Genomic DNA, 10,520 nt, shown 5'->3' with positions numbered 1-10,520 from the left:
GAGCATTATTGAGACTTCCCAACACCAAACTTAGAGTTTGGATATGGGAGTTCAACACCAAACTTAGAGTTTGGTTGTGGCCTCCCAACACCAAACTTAGAGTTTGACTGTGGGGGCTCTGGTTGACTCTGTTTTGAGAGAAGCTTTTTATGCTTCCTCTCCATGTTTACAGAAGGATGACCTCGAGTGTTAAACACAAGGGAGTCCTCATTCAATTGAAGGACTAGTTCACCTCTGTTAACATCAATCACAGCTCTTGCTGTGGCTAGGAAGGGTCTTCCAAGGATGATAGATTCATCCTCATCCCTCCCAGTATCTAGGACCATGAAATCAGCAGGGATGTAAAGGCCTTCAACCTTTACTAACACGTCCTCTACTTGTCCATAAGCCTATTTTCTTGAATTGTCTGCCATCTCTAATGAGATTTTAGCAGCTTGCACCCCATAGATTCCCAATTTCTCTATTACAGAGAGGGGCATGAGGTTTATCCCTGAACCAAGGTCACACAGAGCCTTTTCAAAGGTCATGGTGCCTATGGTACAAGGTATTAAGAACTTTCCAGGATCCTGTTTCTTCTGAGGTAATGTCAGTTGATCCAGATCACTTAGTTCATTGATGAACAAGGGAGGTTCATCTTCCCAAGTCTCAATACCAAATAATTTGGCATTCAGCTTCATGATTGCACCAAGGTACTTGGTAACTTGCTCTTCAGTAACATCCTCATTCTCTTCAGAAGAAGAATACTCATCAGAGCTCATGAATGGCATAAGGAGGTTCAATGGAATCTCTATGGTCTCTAGATGAGCCTCAGATTCCTTTGGTTCCTCAGAGGGAAACACCTTATTGATCACTGGACGTCCCAGGAGGTCTTCCTCACTGGGATTCACGTCCTCTCCTTCCCTTACAGGTTCGGCCATGGTGATCAATTCAATGGCCTTGCACTCTCCTTTTGGATTTTCTTCTGTATTGCTTGGGAGAGTACTAGGAGGGATTTCAGTGATCCTTTTACTCAGCTGGCCCACTTGTGCTTCTAAATTTCTAATGGAGGACCTTGTTTCATTCATGAAACTCACAGTGGCCTTGGACAGATCAAAGACTAAATTTGCTAAATTAGAAGTATTTTGTTCAGAGTTCTCTGTCTGTTGCTGAGTGGATGATGGAAAAGGCTTGCTATTGCTAAACCTGTTTCTTCCACCAATATTAAAGCCTTGTTGAGGCTTTTGTTGATCCTTCCATGAGAAATTTGGATGATTTCTCCATGATGGATTATAGGTGTTTCCATAAGGTTCACCCATATAATTTACCTCTGCTATTGCAGGGTTCTCAGGATCATAGGCCTCTTCTTCAGAAGGCGCCTCTTGAGTACTGTTGGATGCAGCTTGCATTCCATTCAGACTCTGAGAAATCATATTGACTTGATGAGTCAATATTTTGTTCTGAGCCAATATGGCATTCAGAGTATCAATTTCAAGAACTCCCTTCTTCTGAGGTGTCCCATTACTCACAGGATTCCTCTCAGAAGTGTACATGAACTGGTTATTAGCAACCATATCAATGAGTTCTTGAGCTTCTGCAGGCGTTTTCTTTAGGTGAATGGATCCACCTGCAGAAGTATCCAATGACATCTTAGCTAATTCAGATAGACCATCATAGAATATATCCAGGATGGTCCATTCTGAAAGCATGTCAGAAGGACACTTTTTGGTCAGTCCTTTGTATCTCTCCCAAGCTTCATAGAGGGATTCACCTTCTTTCTGTCTGAAGGTTTGAACATCCACTCTAAGCTTACTCAGCTTTTGAGGAGGAAAGAACTTGGCTAAGAAGGCCTTGACCAGCTTATCCCAAGAGTTCAGGCTATCTTTGGGTTGAGAGTCCAACCACACTCTAGCTCTGTCTCTTACAGCAAAAGGGAAAAGCATGAGCCTGTAGACTTCAGGATATACTCCATTAGTCTTAACAGTATCACATATCTGCAAGAATTCAGTTAAGAACTGAAAGGGATCTTCAGATGGAAGTCCATGAAACTTGCAGTGCTGCTGCATCAGGGAAACTAATTGAGGTTTAAGCTCAAAATTGTTTGCTCCAATGGTAGGGATGGAGATGCTTCTTCCATGTAAATTGGAATTGGTGTAGTAAAGTCACCAAGCATCCTCCTTGCATTATTATTATTTTCGGTTGCCATCTCCTCTTCCTGTTCGAAAATTTCTAAAAGGTGCTTACTGGATTGTTGTAATTTAGCTTCTCTTAGTTTCCTCTGCAGAGTCCTTTCAGGTTCTGGATCTGCTTCAACAAGAATATTCTTGTCCTTGCTCCTGCTCATATGAAAAAGAGGGACAGAAAAACAATAAAAATAGGGGTCCTTTTTACCACAGTATAGAGGTCCCTGTGTGAGTAGAAGAAAAAAAAAAGAATAGGAAATCTGAACTCAGAGAGAGAGGGTTCGGATTTTTGGTGAGATGAAGTGTTAGTAGATGAATAAATAATTAGAAGGAGATGAGAGAGGATTTTCGAAAATAATTTTTGAAAAAGAGTTAGTGATTTTCGAAAATAGTTTTTGAAAAAGGTTAGTAATTTTCGAAAATTAAAATCAAAAATTAAAATAATTAGTTAATTAAAAAGAAATTTTGAAAAAGAGGGAAAATATTTTCGAAAATTAGAGAGAGAGAGTTAGTTAGGTAGTTTTGAAAAAGATAAGAAACAAACAAAAAGTTAGTTAGTTAGTTGAAACAAATTTGAAAATCAATTTTGAAAAGATAAGAAGATAGGAAGTTAGAAAAGATATTTTAAAATCAAATTTTTGAAAAAGATATGATTTTAAAAAAGATAAGATAAAAAGATATTTTTGAAAAGATATGATTGAAATTAATTTTGAAAAATATTTGATTTTTAAAATCATAATTAATGACTTGATTCACAAGAAATCACAAGATATGATTCTAGAACTTAAAGTTTGAATCTTTCTTAACAAGTAAGTAACAAACTTGAAATTTTTGAATCAAAACATTAATTGATGATGTTATTTTTGAAAATTATGTGATAAAGATAAGAAAAAGATTTTTGAAAAATATTTTTAAAATTTTCGAAAATAATTAAGAAAAATGAAAAAGATTTGATTTTTGAAAAAGATTTTGAAAAAGATAAGATTTTTAAATTGAAAATTTGATTTGACTCATAAAAACAACTAGATTTTAAAAATTTTTGAAAAAGTCAAATCTAATTTTCGAAATTTTAAGAGAGAAAAAAGGGGAAGATATTTTTTTGATTTTTGAATTTTTAACGATGAGAGAGAAAAACATGAAAATGATGCAATGCATGAAAATTTTGGATCAAAACAATGAATGCATGCAAGAATGCTATGAATGTCAAGATGAACACCAAGAACACTATGAAGATCATGATGAACATCAAGAAAATATTTTTGAAAAATTTTTAATGCAAAGAAAACATGCAAGACACCAAACTTAGAAATCTTTCATGTAAAGACACTATGAATGCAAAAATGCACATGTAAAACAAGAAAAAATGCAAAACAAGAAAACATCAAGATCAAACAAGAAGACTTACCAAGAACAACTTGAAGATCATGAAGAACGCAATGCATGAATGCAATTTTCAAAAAATGCAAGATGAGTATGCAATTGACACCAAACTTAAAATCTGACTCAAGACTCAAACAAGAAACACAAAATATTTTTCTATTTTTATGATTTTATAATTTTTTTTGGATTTTTGTATATTTTTTTTTTCGAAAATAAGGGAGAATTTTTTTTTTGAAAGATTTTTGAAAAATTTTTGAAAAGAAAACAAAAAGAAAATTACCTAATCTGAGCAACAAGATGAACCGTCAGTTGTCCAAACTCGAACAATCCCAGCAACGGCGCCAAAAACTTGGTGCACAAAATTGTGATCTCAGACAACGGCGTCAAAAACTCTGTACACACGTCTTAATAATTGTTTTTCATTCACAACTTCGATACAACTAACCAGCAAGTGCACTGGGTCGTCCAAGTAATAAACCTTACGTGAGTAAGGGTCGATCCCACGGAGATTGTTGGTATGAAGCAAGCTATGGTCACCTTGTAGATCTCAGTCAGGCGGATATAAAATAGTTATGGAGTTTTCGAAAATATATAATAAAATAAGGATAGAAATACTTATGTAAATCATTGGTGAGAATTTCAGATAAGCGCATAGAGATGCTTTCGTTCCTCTGAACCTCTGCTTTCCTGCTGTCTTCATCCAATCAATCCTACTCCTTTCCATGGCTGGCTTTATGTAAGGACATCACCATTGTCAATGGCTACTTTTGATCCTCTCTGGAAAATGGTCCGATGCTTTGTCACTGCATGGCTAATCGTCTGGAGGCATCACCCTTGTCAATGGCTGCATCCCATCCTCTTGTGAAAATGGTCCAAATGCTCTGTCACAGCACGGCTAATCATCTGAGGTTCTCGATCATACTGGAATAGGATTCACCCTCCTTTTGCGTCTGTCACTATGCCCAGCACTCGCGAGTTTAAAGTTTGTCACAGTCATTCAATCCCAGAGTCCTACTCGGAATACCACAGACAAGGTTTAGACTTTCCGGACTCTCATGAATGCCGCCATCAATCTAGCTTATACCACGAAGATTCTGATTAAGAGATCCAAGAGATACTCATTCAATCTAAGGTAGAACGGAAGTGGTTGTCAGGCACGCATTCATACGGAATGATGATGATTGTCACGTTCATCACATTCAGGTTGAAGTGCGAATGAATATCTTAGAAGCGGAATAAGTTGAATTGAATAGAAAAACAGTAGTACTTTGCATTAATTCATGAGGAACAGCAGAGCTCCACACCTTAATCTATGGAGTGTAGAAACTCTACCGTTGAAAAATACATAAGTGAATATAGGGTAAGCATGGCTGAGTGGCCAGCCTCCCATGGAGGTCTAGAGATCTCAAAATGATCAAAAGATTTCAAATACAATAGTAAAAAGTCCTATTTATGCTAAACTAGTTACTAGGGTTTACAGAAGTAAGTAATTGATGCATAAATCCACTTCCGAGGCCCACTTGGTGTGTGCTTGGGCTGAGCTTGAATGTTACATGTGCAGAGGCTCTTTCTGGAGTTGAACGCCAGGTTGTAACGTATTTCTGGCGTTCAACTCTGGTTTATGACTTGTTTCTGGCGTTTAACTCCAGACAGCAGCGTAGAACTGGCGTTCAATGCCCTTTTACGTCCTCTATACGCGGCCAAAGTATGCACTATTATATATTGCTGGAAAGCCCTGGATGTCTACTTTCCAACGCAATTGGAAGCGCGCAATTTTGAGTTCTGTAGCTCCAGAAAATCTATTTTGAGTGCAGGGAGGTCAGAATCCAACAGCATCAGCAGTCCTTCTTCAACCTCTGAATCTGATTTTTGCTCAAGTCCCTCAATTTCAGCCAGAAAATACCTGAAATCACAGAAAAACACATAAACTCATAGTAAAGTCCAGAAATGTGAATTTAACATAAAAACTAATGAAAACATCCCTAAAAGTAACTAGATCCTACTAAAAACATACTAAAAACAATGCCAAAAAGCGTATAAATTATCCGCTCATCATTGACCAACACATCTTCCACAATACCCGACACGGTTATTATGCTCTTGTCTGCCATGACAAACCTAGCCGCCGACCGCTTCAACGGTGGGAGCTTCAATAAATGATAAATGGAAAGAGGCATAATGCTAACGCATGCACCAAGGTCGCACATACAATCAATGAATTGGACTCTATCAATGATACAAGAAACTAAGCAAGGACCCGGATCAACACACTTTTCCGGAATGGATCCCATCAAAGCCGAAATGGAACTACCCAATGGAATGGTTTCCAACTCATGAATTCTATCTTTGTTCATACACAAGTCCTTAAGAAATTTCGCATATTTAGGCACTTGATGTATAGCATCAAAGAGGGGGATGGTTACCTCCACTTTCTTGAACATCTTTACCATCGTTGGGTCAAGTTCTACACGCTTCTTAGCCTTTCTTGCCAATGTAGGGAATGGAATTGGTTGAGCCACTTCCTCCAAGATTTTCTCCTTTCTAGGGACTTCACTCCTTGGTTGAGGGTCTTCATCTTCAACTATTGCATGTGACTCCTCCTCTTCTTCAATTTCTTCTATCTCAACTCCATCGTCCTCTTGAGCAACTTTCATTGGGCTAGGTGCCTTGGAATCCCTTTCCTTCAATTGCGTTCCGGACCTCAAGGTTACGGCGTTGATGCCACCTTTGGGGTTGGGTAAAGGTTGAGATGGTATGTGATAAACCCATATTTTATGATATATTTTGTGCCTAATTTAAGTGATTTATTCAATCCTTCACTCACTTATTCATATAAATTGCATGGTTTTACTTTCCCTTCCTTATTATGTGATGTATGTGAAAAACATGTTTCCTATGCTTTAAAAATGATAATTTTAATTTCCCTTTATTACCATTCGATGCCGTGATTCGTGTGCTGAGTAGTTTCAGATCTTCTAAGGCAGGAATGACTTAAAGGATGGAAAAGAAACATACAAAAATGGAAGGAAAGCACAAAATGGAGTTTTTGAAGAAACTGGCAGTGATGCGATCGCATGGACGACGCGGCCGCATGCCAACGCGAAATAGCAGTGACGCGACCGCGTGATTGACGCGATCGCGCGCCATAAGCGAAACACATATGACGCGGACGCATGACTGAAGTGACCGCGTGACAAGGAAAACTCCAAATGACGTGACCGCGTGACCCACGCGGACGCGTGATAGAGGCTACGCACCAGAAAGTACAGAAAACGCTCCCAGCGATTTCTGAAGCCCCTTTTGGCCCAAATCCAAGTCTAGAAGGCACATATCAGAGGTTATGAAGTGGGGAAATGCATCCATTCAGGGAGAGTCTCCAATTAGTTAGTATTCATGACTTAGATTTAGTTTCGAGGGAGGTTCTCTCCTCTCTCTTTAGGATTAGGATTTAAATTTAGGATTTTATTCGCTTTCAGGATTATCTCTTTTTATCAGGTTCAGCATTCCTTTTTAATTACTTGTTTTCTCAATTTAATTTATGAATTCTTCCATGTTACAGATTGTTCTTTTGAATTAATGTTATTTGAGGTATTTCAGTTTATGATTGCTTTCTTTTATTTATATTATTGTTGCTCCCAATCTGAAGACATTTTTATTCCAGTAGATTTACTTTCCCTTTTTGGTCTTGGTTAAGAAATCAGTAACTCAGGAGTTATCAAACTCAATATGATTGATAATTGTTATCTTTGCTAATTGAATTGAACTTCAATAATCCCAATCTTTCCTTAGGGATTAACTAGGATTTGAAGATCAAACTAATCAGTCACTTGACCTTTCTTTACTTTAAGTAAAGACTAACTGAGTGGAATTAAGATTCAATCTTCATCATCATTGATAAGGATAACTAGGATAGGACTTCTAATTTTTCATACCTTGCCAAAAGTTTATTTTACAATTATTTATTTATTTTACAGTTATTTACTTATTTTAATTGCAATTTAAATTACTTGTTCCTCATCTTCAAAACCCCGATTTACAATCTCCATAACCAATAATAAGAACATATTTCCCTGCAGTTCCTTGAGAAGATGACCCGATGTTTAAATACTTCGGTTATCAATTTTTAAGGGGTTTGTTACTTGTGACAACCAAAACGTTTGTAAGAAAGATTGATTGCTTGGTTTAGTAACTATACTTGCAACGGGAGTTTACTATAACCTCTAAACTATCAATCTTCAGTTCTTTCAGTATGGCACTAGAGGTTGAGGCTTGAAGAGTGGGAATAGAAGGTGGTTTTATGCGAGCAATGAGAGCTTGGAGGGTAGAAGTGAGGCCATTAAGACTTGAGTTGAGGGTGTTTTGGAGTTCCTTTTGTCCTTGGAGTATGGATCAGAGTGTGTCATCTTGATTTGGAGATGTGGAAGGATAGGTAATTTGTGGTGCTTGGGGTTGGTTGGGTGGAAGTGGTTATCTATGAGGTGGTGTGTAGGTTTGATAGTTCCTTCCTTGATTTGGTTGTTGGTTTGGGGGGTTTTGTGAATAGCGGTTTTGTGAAGTGTTGTTGTTCCATCTTTGGTTGCCTCCATTGTCCCTTCCTTCTTGTTGATAATTATCCCGCCAACTTTGGTTAGAGTTGTTACTCCCTTGGTTATAGTTGCCTCCTTGTTGGGGGTACCCTTGGTTATATTTACTCCCTTGGTTATGGTATCCTTGATTAGAACGTTCATAGTAGGGGCGATCATAAAAGTTGTGGGTAGCCGCTAGAGTGTTATCTTCTTGGAGACTTGGACATTCGTCCGTGTAGTGGGAGTAGCATGAGCAAATGCCACACACTCTTTGGGGAACCAATTGTTGACATTGTTGGTTTTGAGGAGAGGGTTATTGTTGAGATGGAGGTTGTTGTTGATTCACTTGGAGTTGCTTTAGAAGGCTTGTCATTTCACACAAGGTCTTAGTAAGGGTAGCGGTCTCACCACTAGAAGAAACTTCATTTACGGCCTTTGGATGGTTGACTTTCCGTCTAACATGTTGAGTGGACTCGGCCAAGTCAGTAATGAGTTGCCATGCCTCCTCTGCCATTCTATACTTTGACAAAGAACTGTTGCTTGAAGCATCCAACAAATTCTTATCTTGCTCCCTCATGCCTTGGCACACATAGCTAAGCAAGACTTGAGTGTCAATTATATGGTTGGGACATGAATCAAGAAGTTTGCAAAACCGTTCCCAATATTCATACAAAGTTTCCATCTCGCCTTGTACAATACATGAGATCTCCTTTCTTAGCTTATCCGTCATTTCCACGGGCATGAACTTATCAAGGAATTCTCTCCTAAGCAAATCCCAATCGGACACAACATCACTAGGTAAGGTATAGAACCACTCCTTGGCTCTTCCCTCAAGAGAGAAGGGGAAAGCGAACAGCTATATAGCCACTTCATCAGATCCTTCCCACCTAGTAGTCGAGCATACACCATGAAAGTCCTTGAGGTGTCTAATTGGATCTTGTGCGGGAAGTCCATGGAACTTTGGTAAGAGATTGATGAGAGCGGTCTTGAGTTCAAAGTTTGCATTCAAGTTGGGATGAAGCACATGTAGGGATTGGAGAACAAAATCCGGTGCACCCGCTTCCTTGAGAGTAACTCTCCTTGGAGCGGCCATATTGTCAAAACCTAGATCAAAAGAAAAACTATTAGTAGTATCAACGGAAGAGTAATTGGTGTCTTCGTTGGATGACGATGATATGGTTGGTGAATCGGTAAAAACCTTTTCACCTTCCTCAAAGACCAACCGCCTCCGAACTTGCCTAATATGAAGCAAGGTTCTTTCAATTTCCGAATCAAAGGGTGCTAAGCTCGGATTTGGTAGTGAACGCGTCATACAATGAAGGAGATAAGAAACTCATGACATCAATTGGTATCTAAGCAAAGACTAATCCTAACTAACAATCAAACAAGCAAACAATCAATTAATAGAGAAATGCAAGTATTCACATATCAACATATTCACACTAACCAATAGAATGGCACACATAAGCAATTCCCCGGTAATGGTGCCATTTTGATGAACGTTAATATTCTTATGCCAGTTAGAAACTAGTGATGAATCCGATCGTGAGTATAGTCTAACCAACACGTGAATACCGCATCAAACAATTCTAAAATTCATGACCGAGAGTATTGATCCCGGGTCGTTCTCCCTAGGAATTGCTTTAGAATGTGCATTATTTATTAGGAAAGCTTTTATGGTTTTGAGATTTGGTGCAAGAATTCAAACTAGCAAGGCAATCACCAATTAATTGAAATAAAAGCCTTGGCCAAGGGTAAGCATTGGAAGTTCCATCATTATAGTTTCCTTCAATTATGATAAGAATTGATTGTTGCTTCACTTAGTTAACCCCTAACAATGAAGGAAAGTCAAGTGAGAGTAACCAACTTGAATCACAAGTCCTAGTCTCACCCTAGGAAAGTCTAGCTTTAGTGCACTCCAAGTCAATTAGCAATTCTCAATTCATAATCTACAATTGATATCAACTATTCAAGTGTCTCCAATAACTCAACTCCTAAGCCAAGTAAGAGAAATCTACTCCATAGCTAAGGTTGTCATTATCACAAACAATTGGTAGGAAATTATAGAAAACATGATGCAATTGAGAAAAGAGAATTGAATCAAAGCTATCTAATCCAAACAAGCATCAACATTCAAACAATTGAATGAAACCTCAATTCATTAATCCAAATTCAAAGTAACAAAGTATACCAAATCTAGATCTAAGAAATAGAATCAAAAGAACATCAATTAAGAGTAGAAGAAGGGTAGATCTACACTTCTAGCAAAACAAAAAGTCAATTATCAATAGATCTCACCAAGAATTCCAAGGAAACTTTCAATGGAGGATGAAAACCTAGAGAGAAGTTGGAGCTTCTCTCTCTAGAAATAAAATCTAACTAATTCCCTAAAAATATCTAGTCTTATCACTCATTG

At 38.0% G+C, this 10,520-nt stretch overlaps 1 non-coding gene across 1 annotated transcript; it reads left to right on the top strand.

Annotated features, from left to right (window-relative positions):
• Positions 1 to 1,679: 1,679 nt before the first annotated feature.
• On the top strand, positions 1,680 to 1,787 carry LOC148581165 (small nucleolar RNA R71). Its single transcript, XR_015899529.1, has one exon. It is a non-coding gene; the product is annotated as a small nucleolar RNA R71 (small nucleolar RNA).
• Positions 1,788 to 10,520: the final 8,733 nt, after the last annotated feature.

The sequence above is a fragment of the Arachis ipaensis genome, chromosome B10 (assembly GCF_059453495.1).
Source record: "Arachis ipaensis isolate K30076 ecotype BB chromosome B10, ASM5945349v1, whole genome shotgun sequence".
Lineage (NCBI taxonomy): Eukaryota > Viridiplantae > Streptophyta > Magnoliopsida > Fabales > Fabaceae > Arachis > Arachis ipaensis.
Note: the sequence above shows the minus strand (reverse complement) of the source record. Positions and strands in the feature narration are given on the sequence as shown.